Here is a 17802-nt window from a genome sequence, read left to right as displayed (position 1 = left end):
TGTATGAGAACCATGTTCTTGGAAGAGCTAAGGCAGGCACTACATGCAAGATAGTGCAATGCCAACACTCAAAATCATTTGCAGCCACTTTTCTAAGCCACTGCAAATAAAGCAGTTGATATTTCCTAAATCTATACGTTTTAATCTTGCAAAGAGTTACGATTTTTCTTTTTAACAGAGAAAATTAAACAACCACAATCTTCAGCAAAATATATGCTGCACTTATTTGCATTTGCGTTGTGATTATTGTGTTACTTTTTCAAGGTGACTTACAGCTATTCTTAGCTGTTTCATCAAGGACTTTTCATTATCCTTTTATTTATCTTTATTAGAAATGACTGTTTTAGACAGAATTGCTTTCAGACTGTTTCCCTAAAAAGTTCCCTGAGTCTGCAGGACCTGAGTGGGGCTGCTGATGTTAGGTTGACTTGAAAGCTCTCATTCATGCGACCCCCATAAGTAACTGTTGCGCCACTTTTTCAGGGAGTCATGTCCCAATAAGCTTACAGTTGTTATTGGCTTTTTCTTCAAAGGCATTTCTCTATCTATCTATCTATCTATCTATCTATCTATCTATCTATTTAATTAGTTTATATATCTTCTTTTTCCTTGTACAGACTATAATCAGGTTGCAAGCAATTACAACCAAAACATGTTTAAAAACTAATTGTAAACATGTTTTTTTAAAAAAAAAATCTGTTAAAAAGTCAAAGATGAAATAATATAAAATGTAGTTATAATAAAAATGATATAAACACAGACCCCAGTAAAAGTTCTTGATGTCACATATATTATATGAGGTATAAACCAAAAGCCTGCCTGAATACAAAAGTCTTCTGCTAATAGAAGGAAAGGACCATCCTAGGCTCCTATGGAAGAGAATTTTACAACCTAGGCCCCTTCTGCACGGGCACATAATCCAGTTGATCAAATCAGATAATCCATATGATCTGCTTTGAACTGCCATATAATCCAGTTCAAAGCATATAATCTGAATTTTATATGGCAGTGTCAAGGGGCCCTAGAAGCAGCCCTATCCCTCCTTATCCTGTCCTTTTTCATGTGGGTCTTTTTATGATGAATGCAGGCACAATGGTGGGCAAGAGGACACCCGCCGCTGCAACATCTCTGCTCGGTAAGTCAGGCAGAGTATTTTATCTAGGACCCATTCATTTTTCTATTCACTAGGTCCATGGTATCTGTAGAAAGTGGAAGATCTCAGATGAGTTGGGTTTCTTCCATCAATTCTCTGTATTGCATAGCTTTCACAACCATACATAGAAATAGGAATTTTTACTAAGATGAGTCTGAGTTTTGTATTTAATTATATATCTTTACACATATAGTTCTAGTTCCTTCATGGCTATCATTCCAAATCTTGGTCTTCTTCTGATTTCCTCTCTATCATCTTTAGAGAGAGAAGGTTAGATTATACTCATCATACAAAATAACTATTACCTATAATTACTTGTTCCCTTCAGTGGAGGCTATTGGGTGATATGTATACGCACACATGCAAAGATGCCTTTAATGTTGTGTGTAATTTCCTCCTTAGCTTTAGTTCTTTTTGGCTCAACAACTACCACAAAGTAATTAGTCTCTTTCCAGATGGCCAGCTTCTTCCCCTACTCATGCTCAATGAAGGCATCCTTTTTTAAAATTCTTGTTCTATCTTTGTTAGGAGATGCAATCTCTTGTAATTTCTGAAGATGGATTACTGTTTTCAACTCTGTTTTTCAGCAGATTCAATTTAAGGAAGAAGGGAGGAGGAGGAGGAGGAGGAGGTAGAGAAGGGAGAGAGAAAATGTGTGACAGAATGTAAGGAAAGGAAAGAGAAATCTTATGGTAAATGAGGCCACTGCAATGGATACAGTAGTTTTAAAAATGAAACAATATAAACTCCTGCAGACAGAGAAGTGGCAAGCCTAAAGGCCTGAACAAGTTACAGAGTATATGGGGAAAATATGCAAGGAGAAAAGAATGCACATGTTTTGAATTCTGCCATCTGTTGGAAGCCTTTGATGCCTAGGTAAAAATAACACTTTAATTAATGCAGTGCACCAGACTCTGAATCTCATGAAGCTACTTAGGATATGTCAGAGCAGCACCTGTTGTGATACCAATTCAGGATTAGAACCATGAGCTAAAAGATGCAATGAGGCCAAATAGATAGGGTTTAGATCATTTGCAGGTCCTCAAAGGGTCATCATAACCAAACGGTGCTACTGCTGTGATGCATGCAGCTGTGATACAAAAAAGAGGGGGAAATTGCAGGGTAAATATCAAGCGCTACATCCTTGTACTTCTGCAATCTTTGGAATGTCCTCAGGAGGTTGGCAATAAGCTTTGAAACAATGGAGCAATATTGTGCGTTATCTCTATGGCTTTGTTACGAGGTTTGTTTGAGATTGTTATAGCAAACCCCTGAAGGACTGTATTGCACATTGTTTGATGGCTCAAATATACCTTTAATAACAGTGATGAGGGATTTTCCTGGCTGGCAGAAGTAGAGATGCACTGGGAGACTCAGTGCTCAAACAACAACAACATCAACACCACCACCACCAACAACAACAACACTAACCCCCCCCCCAAAAAAAAACCCCCAAAAAAACAAACAAAACAAAAACAAAAACAAACCAACAACCTTCATTTCTAGTCCAGCTCAATTCAGTTTGGAATTCATTTGAGTCCTATTGTCTCTATTTAGGCATATCTTTGACATCAACTGAACTGTCGTTTTGAGAGATTGTGAAGGGTTTACAGGTTTTGAAACATTCTGCATTTAAATAGAGATTGAATAATTTTGTATCATTCTTTTATAAACTCATTGAAAAGTGCTTCAGATATTTGGGGAAAATTTGGGGAAAATGAGAAAATGGGAGACAGAAAAGCTGACCAAGTTACCCTGTCAACCCAAAGAGCTTTTAATGCATAGTTGCTAAAATACTGCTTTTGAATCCCACTTGATTACATCATGTTCATGATGTTAAATGAAGTTGACCTTCTTCTTTGCCTAAAAGATTTCTCATCCTTAACATTTTCATGGATGACAGACATAACATGAATCTCTCTATTATGAAAGCAGTTGTAAATGTTGAATATGGCCATTTCAGATAGTTGACAATGCTTGAGTCTTTTTCAAATAAGAATTTTCCAAAATTTACTCCCAAGTTCATTGGAAAGAACTTGAGGTATATTTTTAAAGTGAAGATGACAGGGGAGTCTTCCCTAGATGGTGGGGGAAGAACTGAATAATTTTCTTGAATGTATACATATTTTGTCATTTATGAACAACTAGTTTATCCTTCTTCTGGCACTTATTACTCTGAGCAAGATAGTCTTGCAGAAATGCATTTGGCATAAACAAAAGAGGAAAAAACATCTATGTATAATCCTAGTATTGTTAAGTTTTAAGGCATGCTTTAAAACTTGAATGTCCCTAGTAAAATGTGGATTTCTTTGTTTCATTTTTATACCTCATATTTGTTCTTTTTCTAACTGGCATTTCCCAGGTTTTTGTCTGTTTTGCAAAGGCCTACAGACAAATGTAAAACAATCACTTAGCAATGTTGTAAAAACCAATGAACTTCATCTCCGTTAGAAGTGGGTATCATACAGACCTCCAGGTTTTATTGAACCTGAATCTTTCTGAAGTATTATGAGCAATTTGGAGGTTGGGAAGAAAAGAAAGAAAAAGACATTCTAAACTGAAGGAAAGTGGTCAACACATTGATCAGGGCATTATCTGTCTCCCTGTTTACCCTTTTCCAAGCTAGGTCAAAGCTAGATTAAAGCTAGATCAAAGTTTGCCATGGCAAAATAGCAGACGATACCAAAATTGCACTCGCCCCCCTGCACTATATGTCCAAAAATCACGCAGAATGGGGACCTTGTTCTTCAGCATCCCCAAATAATTCCCAATGAGGTGAGTGACTAATACATAAGGAGGAGGGCAATATGCACTTTAACTAAGCAAGGCAACAAACCATTCTAACGAAGGCCTCTCTGTGCTAACCATTTCACCCCAGTTGAGCTCTGAAGTAGCAATTTTAGACATGCAACACTATGATTTTGCTTTCACAAATGGACCTAGAATCTAACAGAAAACAACAACAGCATTAGAAATATGAGTATAATCAATGCTGGGGGTGAGGGTGTTCACATACCTTTTGAAGTCCAGGTATCTCCAATGCCAAATCTATTGGATAATCTATGGACCAAAGTCATAGATGCCAAAATTAACCACTTGTAGACTCTGCAAAACCAAAAATGATATGTGATGAGGATTGAAAGGTCTGCATGACAAAACAGCAACTGGGGTCTATTTTTTTCTAACTCATACGGTACATATTTCTGTAACATCAGCAGGGCACAAATTCCAGTCAGGTCACTATCCCAATGTCCCCATATTCTCTGATCCATCTTGGAACTCCTAATCCCTAATGTGTTTCAGTGCTCTGACAAAGTTGTCCACATATCTGCCAGAAACATCCCCTCTGGATAAAGTTCTTGATGAAAGGGATCATGCAAAGAAGATCCTTTCTAGCAGGCATCCCCAAACATCGAGCAGCCCTCCAACTATTTCGGCCTACAACCTTCAGAATTCCTGATTATTGAACAAGCTGGCTAAGGCTTCTGGCAGTTGGAGGTTCAAACAACTGGAGGGCCACAGATTGAGGATGCCTGCTCTAGAGAATGTCTCTTTCTCTGGTGACTATTTGGAGACTATGGCTTTTCCCCTTTGGAAATTTTTCCTCTCTTTCACTGTGAGTCCTTTGGAGAGTTTATCTTTGGAGATTGTGCTAATAGAAATTCTGCATTTGCTTTGTCTTACCCCCCCCCCCCCGGCCCGCTCTATAGTTAACCTGTTCCTAACTTGGTGATTGACACCAAATTAGGGAACCACCTCTAAGAAGAGCAAAAACTGACCTTATTGTAATCTGTGGGAATATTTGTAAAGGCCTTGTGTGCTTGAAGCAATGTGCCTCATATGCAAAGAGTTTGCAAGCAATGGGCAATGAGAACATGATCTCTACCTGTAACTCTTCCAGTGCTGGTAATGATTTTATATTCTCTGGGAAGATTAGAACCATGAAATTGCAAAGTAATCAAGTATCATCATTTTCTTTCTTTAAAATACGAAGAAATATAAACCAAATTGCCCAATTTCTGGCAAAAAGAAACATGTAGGGTGCCCCGCGGAACCCCGGTGGCGAAGTGTGTTAAAGCACTGAGCTGCTGAACTTGCAGACCAAAAGGTCCCAGGTTCAAATCCCGGGAACGGAGTGAGCGCCCGCTGTTAGCTCCAGCTTCTGCCAACCTAGCAGTTCGAAAACATGCCAATGTGAGTAGATCAATAGGTACCGCTCTGGCAGGAAGGTAACGGCGCTCCATGCAGTCATACCGGCCACATGACCTTGGAGGTGTCTACGGACAACACCTGCTCTTCGGCTTAGAAATGGAGATGAGCACCAACCCCCAAGAGTCAGACATGACTGAACTTAACGTCAGGGGAAACCTTTACCTTTTACTAGGGTGCCCTGTGGTGCCCTGCACACCCTCCCTTCTTCCTCCATCACATGGTGGGGACAGGACAGGGTCCATTAGCACCCTGTCCCTGACTCCATCAGATGGGAGAAAGGGTGGCAACGCATGCTGCCCTACCGCCCTTTTCCCCATCATATGGTGAAAAGGGAAGGAAAGTGCGGGTAGTTCCAACAGAAAGTGCGGACCTACCTGAAAAACACTTTCCTCCCCATGGTGAGGAAGAAGCACATTTTAACACTTCCCTTTCACTTCGAGAGGAATGTGGGTGCAGCCTGCTGTGCATCATCTCCAGCTATTTGGACCCATCCAAGCCTTGGCTAAAAATGGCAAATGAGCCACTATACCCCTTTTGATGCAGGCCTTTTTTAGCTGCTGATCACACTGTTGGCTCATGTTCAACTTGTTGTCCACAAAGACTTCAAGATATTTTTCACATGGACTGCTGTCAAGTCAGGCATCACCCATTCTGTATTTCTGCATTTCATTTTTTCTGCCTAAGTGTCATTGTTTACATTCATTTTGTTAGTTTTGACCCAGCTTTCTAATCTGTTATGGTCATTTTGAATTCTGATCCTATCCTCTGGAGCAGGGGTCCCCAAACTACGGCCCGCGGGCCACATGCGGCCCCCTGAAGGCATTTATCCGGCCCGCACCCTCCTCCAAGGAAGGTGCGTGCCGCTGCCGCCTTTCCTGCCTTCTCCCTCCCTGCATAAGCCTTGGAGCCTTTCCTTCTTTCTCCCGCTCCCTGCACAAGCCTTTGAGCTCCCTCTCGCTGCCTTGGAGCCTTGCCTTTCCTGCCTTTCCTCCCTCTGCTGCACGAGCCTTGAGCCTTTCCCCACCTCCTCTCTCATCCAGTGCCTTTCCCCGCCTCCTCCCTCGCCCGGTGCCTTTCCCCACCTCCTCCTTCTCCCAGTGCCTTTCCCCGCCTCCTCTCTCGCCCGGTGCCTTTGCCTGCCTCCTCCCTCGCCCAGTGCCTTTCCCAGCCTCCTCTCTCGCCCGGTGCCTTTCCCCGCCTCCTCTCTCGCCTGGTGCCTTTCCCAGCCTCCTCTCTCGCCTGGTGCCTTTCCCCGCCTCCTCTCTCGCCCGGTGCCTTTCCCAGCCTCCTCTCTCGCCCAGTGCCTTTCCCCACCTCCTCTCTCGCCCAGTGCCTTTCCCAGCCTCCTCTCTCACCCGGTGCCTTTCCCCGCCTCCTCTCTCGCCCGGTGCCTTTCCCCGCCTCCTCTCTCGCCCGGTGCCTTTCCCAGCCTCCTCTCTCGCCCGGTGCCTTTCCCAGCCTCCTCCCTCGCCCGGTGCCTTTCCCAGCCTCCTCTCTCACCCAGTGCCTTTCCCTGCCTCTTCCCTCACCAGGTGCCTTTCCCTGCCTCTTCCCTCACCCGGTGCCTTTCCCCGCCTCCTTCTCCCAGTGCTTACCTTGCAAAGCTTTGCTGGCTTCTCCCTCCCTGCATAAGCCTTGGAGCCTTTCCTTCTTTCTCCCTCTCGCTGCACAAGCCTTTGAGCTTTGGCTTTAGAGACTTTCCTCCCTCTGCTGCACTAGCCTTTGAGCTTCCTCTTGCTGCCTTGGAGCCTTGCCTTTCCTGCCTTTCCTCCCTCTGCTGCACGAGCCTTGAGCCCTTTCTTCCCTCTGCTTCACCAGCCTTGAGCCTTTCCCCGCCTCCTCCCTTGCCTGCTGCCTTTCCCAGCCTCCTTCTTTGCCCGGTGCTTGCCTTGCAAAGCTTTGTTTTGTGTTTATAAAGGTATTTTAGTTATTATTTAATTTTTAATTATTAAGAGGGTGTTTTGCTTGTGCTATTGCTGCACAAAGGCAGAAGCTGGTTGGACTACATTGCCCAAAGGGTCTCTTCCAACCCTCTTCGTTATTTTTATTTGCATTATTTTTATTTGTATTATTATTATTATTATTATTATTATTATTATTATTATTATTATTATTAACATTGAGGCTGGGTGGCCATCTATCAGGGGAGCTTTGCTTGTGTTTTTGGTGCACAAAGGCAGAAGGGGGTTGGACTGCATTGCCCAAGGGGTCTCTTCCAACCCTCTTCATTATTTTTATTTGTATTATTATTATTATTATTATTATTATTAACATTGAGGCTGGGTGGCCATCTGTCAGGGGAGCTTTGCTTGTGCTTTTGGTGCACAAAGGCAGAAGGGGGTTGGACTAAATTGCCCAAGGGATCTCTTCCAACCCTCTTCATTATTTTTATTTGTATTATTATTATTATTATTATTATTATTATTATTATTATTATTATTATTAATATTGAGGCTGGGTGGCCATCTGTCAGGAGTGCTTTGCTTGTGCTTTTGGTGGACAAAGGCAGGAGGGGGCTAGACTAAATGGCCCAAGCGGTCTCTTCCAACCCTCTTTATTATTTATATGATGATGATTTATATTATTAACATTGAGGCTGTATTTGTTCCTGTTTAGGTTTTTTTTTTAACTTCAAAATAAGATATGTGCAGTGTGCATAGGAATTTGTTCACAGTTTTTTTTAAAAAAAACTAGACTGGCCCCCTAATGGTCTGAGGGACCGTGAACTGGCCCCCTGTTTAAAAAGTTTGGGGACCCCTGCTCTGGAGTATAGCTATCCCTCCCAATTTGGTGCCATCTGCAAACTTGATAAGCATCCCCTCTAAACCTTCATCCAACTCATTAATAAAGATGTTGAACAGTACTGGGCTCAGATCCGAACCCTGTGGCACTCCATTAGTTGCTTCTTTCCAGGATGAAGTGGAACCATTGGTGAGCACCTTTTGTGTTTGGTCACTTAACCAATTACAGACCCACCTAATAGTAGCATTACTTAGCCCACATTTGGCTAGTTTGCTTGCAAGAAGGTCATGGGGGACTCTGGGTTTTTTTCCTGGCTTTTTTTTTCATGTCAGGAGCGACTTGAGAAACTGCAAGTTGCTTCTAGTGTGAGAGAATTGACAGTCTGCAAGGACGTTGCCCAGGGACGCCCGGATGTTTTGCTGTTTTTACCATCCTTGTGGGAGGCTTCTCTCATATCCCCGCATGGAGCTGGAGCTGATAGAGGGAGCTCATCCACGCTCTCCTCGGGTTGGATTCGAACCTGGCAATTTTCAGGTCAGCAACCCAACCTTCAAGTCACAAGGCTTTAATCCACTACACCACGGGGGGCTCCAACTTCCTGTTGTCTCACTCCCATTCTTAACTATAAGTATTTGTAAGTCAGACTGCCTGGATTTTGTTTTTAAATGCCATTCCATTATTTCACAGAACATATCACAGGTGTACACATTTCTGACTGAAAATTGCATAGTTTTCATTTTGTTTCTGATTAGTTAAGCCCTTAAAACTCTTAATAGATGACATTTTTCATATATTTCTTTTCTACCACTTGTTATCCAATTTGTAAAAAAATGGCCCAGAGTGATCCTGAACTTTCTGTATGCAAAACATATATTCTATTACTATGTTCCTTGTTCTGGATAATATCATTTATGCTTAGCAGGATGTGCCAGCCCGGATGCCTATTTTATTATTCAGATTTCCTTACCATGAACTCTCTGCTACCCACTAGTAAATCTGAGGTTAATTAATTTGTTCTTATGTACTTCATACTGTTGTATTGGATTATGTTTAAACGATTCAGTTTTGGCAACGCCCTATTAATTTCTGTAACATAATTGCCTTCTCCCGCGAGAATGTCAATCGCAGATTCCCCCAAGGAGAGCTTTTTGTCTAGCATGATGAAGCCAAACTTGATAGGTTATGTGGCAGAGATATGAGAGATCATAAATTTCCAACAGCTGTCTTGAATGACAAAAATATTTCTCAACTAAGATGTATGTGATCCACTGTGATATATTCTGTAATGCTTGAGAAGAAATTCATGTAGAGTGTGCTCCGAGTGGCAGCTTTGGAAAGGAAAGTGAGAATAAAATACAGTTTGAATTGTGATGAAATGGTTACAGGGTGATTATGGGTGTTTATTCTGATGGGTTCAGTAGCTTATATTGTGACCCTGAGAGTGAATAAGATGAATTGTTCCAATGTCACTAGCTAGTTCACAGAGGAATGACAGTGACTAATCAGCCTTAATTAGCAGTCCCCCTTTCACCTGTACTGTATAAAAGACTTTTGCATGTACATCTTGGGATTAGAATAGCCCAGGAAAGGAGAAAATCAAATTGGCAAGGAAAGATAGCATGCCTGATTGCAAAAATTGATTATGCTGGTGTAAATGAAGAGTAACTCAAGGGGATGCCAGTGAAGGAAAGGGGCATGACACTGGCAACACAATGCAGTCAGGCTGGTTTTAATTAAAAACCACTTCTCAATAGAAAATTTAAGCCTGGGTGCAATTCTCCCCAATTTGCTTAACTGCCAATTTGCAAGATATAATTTAGCATTTCTGAATATGTCTGCATGGCAGTTTTCCATGCTCCCCCCCCCCCTCCAGTCCAATGCCTCAGTGCTAAATATCTTAGGACATGGAACACAATTTTGTACAATATCTTCATCAGATATATTAAGAGCAAACACCTTTTCTGGTTATTTATTCTTATGTAGATAAGACAGAACCATTCATGCAGAAGACTTTGAAGAAACACCAAGGTTTTTAGAAGTACCAAACAACTGGAGGTCCTCCCTCCAACCCACTTCGCTTTCTAAGGATAGTAGGTGTTGTAAGACTTTGGAGAAACGTCTGGAACTTCAGGAAATGACAGGTAAGGGGTGGCAATAAATAGCTCCAGCATCCACTATGATGTGATCCATCACTCAAGGCGTAACATAATTTTCTGCTTCATCCCCTCCTCTGCCTAGGAATACCTGTTCATACCTCTGGTTAATGCAGGAATGAATAGCTAAAAAATTCCTAAGAAACAGCCATTCAATCTTAGTTTAGAAACCTACAATAAAGGAGTGATTTATTTCTCATAATCTGAATCCACTGGTTCATGTCCTATGCTATGAAAGAGAAGAAAACAAGCTTGGTACACCTTCCATATAACAGAATTTCAGGGCCCTTCTACACTGCCATATAATCCAGAATACCAAGGCAGATAATCGACATTATCTGCTTTGAACTGGATTATATGAGTCCACACTGCCAGATTGTCCATTTCAAAGCCGATAATCTGGATTTATACAGCTGTGTAGAAAGGGCCTTAAATATTTGAAAGAGGTTACAATATCATTTCTCAGTCTTCTCTGGACACATTCAAGATTGTTTATATTCTTCTTCAAGACTGATTATCAGAAATATACATTGTACTCCAGCTGAAACAATAACAGAGTCATTCCATTAATTTTTTGATGTGGCCACTATATTCACTGTAGTGTAGAACTGTTGATTTGGCTTATGACTATTTATTATTCATCCATTCATTTATTAACATATTGATGTACCACCTGATGCCAAGAGACTTTAAAGTGGCTACATTCATTTCCTTTGCATCTTCATGACCTGGTGTCTCTTATTTAATTTGTGTTATATGGAGACATATAGATTCCTTTTACATGTAATCTCGCCAAACCAAGTGTTAATCATCTTTCATATGTCCTGAGAATTTTTCCTCTGTGTAAATGCAGAAAATAACTTGGTTTTATCTGGCCCTGTTATCCACCAAAAAGTTGTGTCATTTCCAAATTTGATAGTGTCTAGAGCAAGGGAAGTCATAGTGTCACTCTATTCTGCTTCGGTCAGACCTCACCTGGTATACTGTGGTTTGAAAACCAAGCCCAGTGAAGAACAGCTTAGGGTACTGGGTATGTATAATTTTGAAAAGAGAAAGTTAAAAGGTAACACCTTCATAAACAAACCTGGGCCACACTGATCCCCAGGGAGATTAGGCAGGCCCCCAACCTGTCCTCCTTCCAGAGGGAATTGAAGACTTCAATGTTTAGACAAGCCTTTGAGCATGTCTAATACAATGGTCTGCAATTATGATACAGTACAGCACTTTCATCCCATTCCCTTGTTCTTTAACTACAACTTGCACTATCCTTTTCCTTTCTTCTTCTTTACAGTTGGCCATGTTTTTACACCACAGGTTATTGGGTGCTGTTCTGAGTTCAAATTGTTGTTTTATGTACTAGTGGTTTTATTTTGTATTGTACTGTGTGTTTATTTTATGCGTTGCTTTAGGCACCTTGTGCCATATGTAAGCCTCCCCAAGTCCCTTTGGGCAGATGGAGGCGAAGTACAAAAATAAAGTTATTATTATTATTTAATGTTGCTGAAAAACACTTCAGGAAACTTTTTTTTTTAAAAAAAACACCTTTTTAAGGCAGAAAACTGAAGCCAAGCTCATGCTGAAATCAAGATAGGGTTATGTTAAAAATCAGTGTGCTGCAATGCTGTTCATCATAGAAAATTAGATAATCACAGGTTAATTGCCATTGTAGATGTATGTCAACACCATCCCCATGTTCTTCATATTTATGAGCTTCATATTAATCAAACTGGTGATCTATTAGATGATGACAAACAAATCTAGCTGTTCACAACAGGAAAGTAATATGGCAAAGATAGATAGCTGTGCAAAAAAGGAAATGAAAATTATACTATCTAGAACAATGCAGGTTTGACATAAATATAAGGTAATTTAAAAGCAGCATTTCAAAATCAGTATCTTCTGTGCATCAACGAATAGATAACTATGTGTTTATCCCACCACCATTCCCCAAAAATCAGTTTTGTTTTAAAAATGTAGCAGTTCCCTGAATTAACCTTTACTGAACCAGAGAATCAGTTCTATTCAAAGACAAATGCACAAGGCAATGGGTGTATTGGGGAAAGATTACTATGCAAAAGCCAGATTGCACTAATTATAAAAATTGGTTTTCAGCTGTTGATGTCTAGGAGCAAATGGATGTATAAAAAAGAATATTGTGTGACTGAGACAAGAAAGAAAATAAAATGTTTTGTGGTGAATGTTTTTTTGTGGGGGAGGGGGAGAGAAAGCCATGGAAAAATCTAGAAGGCAAATGTTTCATAAAATCATAGAGTTGGAAGAGACCTCACGGGCCATCTAGTCCAACCCCCTGCCAAGAAGCAGGAAAATCATATTCGAGGCACCCCCATGAATGCAAAGACTTTTCATTCTCCAGAATATGAAGCTCTAATATTTTGCACATTATTTAATAAAAAAATAAATAGACAAAAGATTGCATTAAAAATCTAAATATCAAGAAATCCTGGTGAGGAGAATTCTGGATTGATGAGAGTTTGGGACTTACACTATACAAATTTTACATTTTTTTTGCACTGCCAACAGCATTTTCTGTTCAGAAAGTAATGTTTATATTCAAGAAGGATATTGAATATAGAGGGACTTCTAACAAGCTGAAATGTGTCCAGAGGAGGGTGACTAAAATGATCATGTCCTTTGGGGAGTGGCTTAAAGAGCTGGAAATGCTTAGCCTGCAGAAGGGAAGGATGAGAGGAGAAATGATAGCTATGTATAAATATGTGAAAGGATGCCATAAGGAAGAGAGAGCAGGCTTGTTTCTGCTGCCCTGGAAACTAGGACTTGGAGCAATGGGTTCAAATGACAGAAAAGGAGATTCCACCTGAACATTAGGAAGAACTTCTTCACTGTAAAAGCTGTTCATCAGTTGAACTCTCTGCCTCAGAATGTGGTGGAAGCTCCTTCCTTGGAGGCTTTTAAACAGTGGCTGGATGGCCTTCTGTCAGGGTACTTTGATTGTGCTTTTACCTCATGGCAGGGGGTTGGACTAGATGGCCCAAGTAGTCTCTTCCAACTCTATTATTCTGTGATTCTATGTATAAATATTACTTTTAGTGCAGAAAATGCTATTACTTACCCATAAAATGCTGTTTTTCATGCCCCTAAACCATGTGTCAGTTTTGTGCAGAATAAGTCTTGAATTGGGATAGGCAATATGTACAGTTTTTGAAGCCTTTCCACAGTGGGAAGGTATTATTAAAAGTATTCATCGTTTCTTTCAGGAACAAATTTAACAACCATTACATCTTTAACAATAGAATGGAATTGGGTGGATATTTAAAAACAAATCTATATCACATTTTTGAAGAGGATATTAACCAATATTTATAAGTTTACTTTCTCCCATGTGAAAAGAAATCTCCGTAGGCATTGTCTAGAGTCTTCAGTGTGATTCTCCGGTGTGTTTCAACTGGAAGATGATCACCCCAGAGGGCCTAGAAATGCTAGAGTAGTGTTTAGTCTAGGTATTTTCTAGGTCCTTCACATACTTCTATGGTGTGTTTTTACCTGCAGATGTGGATTATGTATTCTTTATTTTTTAGGAGATGTACCTATCTACTACTTTTGAACAGAATCGTCAAACCAAGAAACTCAATAGACCAGCCGGCCAAACCAGGAGGGGGCCTACACTGGGTGTGATCGCTGCTGCTGGTGCCCACTAGGGAAGCACTAAGACAACAGGGCTGCCCGCCAAACTGGGAGGCAGCCTACAGCAGGAGCGACCACTGCCACTGTCTACCATCAGGGTAAATTGATTGAAGAAATTCTGCGGGCAGAGCTGTGATGACTCATGGGCCTTGTAGTCCTGCTCATGACATTGTGATACCTGATGAAGAAGAAAACTTGGGTTTTTTACCTTCCCAGTCAGAACTGGAATTTTCCCAGCCAGATTCTTCCCAGCCAGATCTGGGAACCTTGCACCTGCAAGAGAGTTGTGTTCCAGAAGTATGTCAAACAAACCCTGAGCCTACATCTCCTGTGTTTTCTCGCCATGAGTTTTGTAAACAACAGAGAGGTTTGGAAGCGGCCTCGCGCAGGAGTGCTAGAATAGCTGCTAAGAATTTAGCCAATTAAGCCTGCTTTCCATGAGAATCTTTAAGGAGTCAAACATCTGGTCTCAGAGATTAGCTTTCGTTTCTGGTTCCCAGAGAACTGCTCTCGGCGGGAAAGTTAGACTCTATATAGGTGTTTTACCCGCGAAGTAACTTCGCGGAGTCAATTCGTCAGCCTCCGGAGCGAGTTGTGTCTGGACAGCGCGCTCCGCTCCAAGCCCAGTTCCTGTTCAAGCCTTGTCCTTGTTCTCAAGCCTTCGCTCCTGCTTCCCAGCCTTGTTTACCTTCGGACCTTGCCTCGCCTTCCAGGACTAAACCTTGCCTTGTTTCACGGATTTTACCAAGTAATTCCACGGGCCTTGTTCTTGTTCCACGTTACCTTGTGTCACGATTCAAGCCTTGTTTTCAAGTATCAAGTTAATTCCTAGCCTTGCTCAAGTTCATGGACTAAAGGACCTTGTCATCTCCCCTCACTTTGCCTGGCAAAGTGAGTGTTTCGGTTATTGGATTACAACTTTGGACCTTAATATTTCATATTGGACATTGTTTTCTTGGACTAATTTTGACCTTTCCTGAAAGGTCTACTTCTGGACTATTTCATACACTTGCTTTTATTAGCTTTATATATTCCTTCAATAAAGATATTAGATAGATTCTGGCCTCTGTGTATGGTTATTGGTGCCTTTGCAGCCTGGGTCCTGACAAGAGCACACTGAGTGCCACTGGGGCCGCTGCATGAGGGTCACACCAAGCCTGCCTTGTGCAACCTGATGATGTGGACAAGGTCCTTCAAGCGGTGAGAGCGACCACCTGCACCTTGTCCTTCTTAGTTAATCAAACTTATCAAGGGAAGACTGGTACATTGGGTTTGAGAGGACAATAAATTCCTTGTTGGAGCAAGGGATATTTCCATCCAGCCTTAAACAGGTAATAGTGAGGTCTATATTAAAAAAGGCACCCCTTGCTTCCTCCACTTTTAACAACTATAGACCAATCTCCAACCTCCCTTTCCTGGGCAAGGTTCTGGAGCGGGTGGTTGCTTCTCAGCTCCAGGGATTCTTGGAAGATACTGATTTTCTAGACCATTCACAGTCCGGTTTCAGGCCTGGGCACACTACTGAGAAGGCTTTGGTCACCTTGGTGGATGACCTCCGCAGAGAGCTGGATAGGGGGAGTGTGTCCCTTCTGGTTCTCCTGGATATCTCAGCAGCTTTCAATACCATCGACCATGGTATCCTTCTGGGATGGCTTTCCGGGATGGGTCTCGGGGGCACTGCTCTTCTTGGAGGGCTGTTCTCGGTTGGTGAAGCTGAGGTACACCTGCTTGGACCCTTGGCCATTGACCTGTGGGGTCCCGCAAGGTTCCGTTCTGGCTCCTATCCTTTTTAACATCTACTTGAAACTGCTGGGTGAGGTTATCCGGAGTTTTGGAGTTCGGTGCCATCTCTACACAGATGACACCCAACTCTACTACTCATTTCCATCCAACTCCAAGGAAGCCCCTTGCCTAGCCGCTGTGATGGCCTGGATGAGGGCGAACAAGCTGAAGCTGAATCCTGACAAGACAGAGGTCCTCCGGGTCAGTCGTACCTCTGATCGGGGTATAGGGTGATAACATGTGCTTGATGGGATTACACTCCCCCTGAAGACACAGGTCCGCAGTTTGGGGATCCTCCTGGATTCGGCACGGACAATTGATGCTCAGGTTTCAGCGGTGGCCAAGAGGGCCTTTGCACAATTAAAACTTGTGTGCCAGCTGTGACCATACCTCATGAAGTCTGAATTGGCCACAGTGGTCCATGCCCTAGTCACCTCTAGACTGGACTACTGCAACACACTCTACATGGGGTTGCCCTTGAAGACGGCCCAGACACAAAAAATGCTTCTGGAGTGAGAGAATTGGCCGTCTGCAAGGACGTTGCCCAGGGGACGCCCGGATGTTTTGATGTTTTATCATCCTTGTGGGAGGCTTCTCTCATGTCCCCACATGGAGCTGGAGCTGATAGAGGGAGCTCATCCGCGCTCTCCCCGGGTGGGATTCGAACCAGGCAGCTTTCAGGTCAGCAACCCAACCTTCAAGTTACGAGGCTTTTATCCCCTTGGCCATCGGGGGCTCCTATTATACAAATATTAAAACAGTATTTAGTACAGATTCCTGTTGTTGACTTATGTATTATATTTTTACCCACCTCTCCTCACTTGAGGTAATTTACAGAATTAAAACACATCAAAAAGTAAAAATATCACAAGTACACATATTAAAATGTATTTCTATAAAAGATAGATATTAAAATGTATTTCTATGGAATACATATTAAAATACTCAAAACAAATTAAACAAAGGAGGATAATTATTATTTATATACTACTTTTTCTCTCTTATAGAGACTCAATTTGTGTATCTATGTGTGCGTGCATGTGTGCATGTGCAAATGTAATCATTGTACATAACAGCTTTTTAAAATATTTTTAAATATTCATAAGCCACATGATATTAAAGGATCTCAAGCTATTGTTATTAACTACCATCAAGTGAGTTACAGTGTTTAGTGACCAATTGAGTAATATACTTCCAAAAGTTTGAGCTATTTATAGCCTGGCTCAGGTCTTGCAAATTTAGGGTTCCTTGATTGGGTCAGTCTACCTGAAAAACAAATAAGCTTAAAATCCCAATCCAAACAATTTTATATATACTATAAGAATGAAGCCCATTTTATCAGCAGTCAGGTGTATAGGCTTAGTTTTTGCACACAGCAATAACATACATTTGATATAGAGAGACATTCATTGAACAAGTCTTGATATAGGTACAACAATTTCCCTTTCAAATAGGTTGCAAGGCCTCTCTGTTGTGCTTACTATCTAAATATATTTTGAGAACCAGAATTGGATTTCTAGCCACTTTGGGAGAGAGTGTTTCATATTTCAGCAGTTTGTAGCTGTCCCAGAGAGTGCTGGGGCATAAAACTGTTCCTCAAGACATGCCTCAGTTGGCCACCACTAATTTAGAGTAACATTTTGTATCTTGAGGTGAAAGATGAGATGGTATCCTCATCTCTCATTACACTTTCAGATGCTAACACTTTAGTGAAAACTGATTCATTAGCTGCTGAATCTTTTTTAACGCTATTTACAGAAGGAAATAATCTTTCTTCAACAGAGAGCAGCAAGGTACCTTCTTGCATCCATGAATGTGTGTACAAATGCATGCATGCAGGGAAAGTTTTATCATTTAACATACAGGGCTGCAATCTGAAGGAGAGTCACTATCAGGGGCATATATTTCTGCCTTTACTAAACTGCCCCCTTAAGTTATATACCACTTGGCACAACCACTGTGCACTTCCTAAATGATAGAGCTAACCCTCAACATTGTAGAGTCAAAATGAACAGCCTTCTGTTATGTGCCTTTGTCAATAAGTTCAAGACAGAAGCATTACATTTCTTTTCAACCACCCTGTTCCTGTGTCTTACC

Source organism: Anolis carolinensis, chromosome 2, assembly GCF_035594765.1.
Source record: "Anolis carolinensis isolate JA03-04 chromosome 2, rAnoCar3.1.pri, whole genome shotgun sequence".
Classification (NCBI taxonomy): domain Eukaryota; kingdom Metazoa; phylum Chordata; class Lepidosauria; order Squamata; family Dactyloidae; genus Anolis; species Anolis carolinensis.
This window is presented reverse-complemented; position numbering follows the sequence as displayed.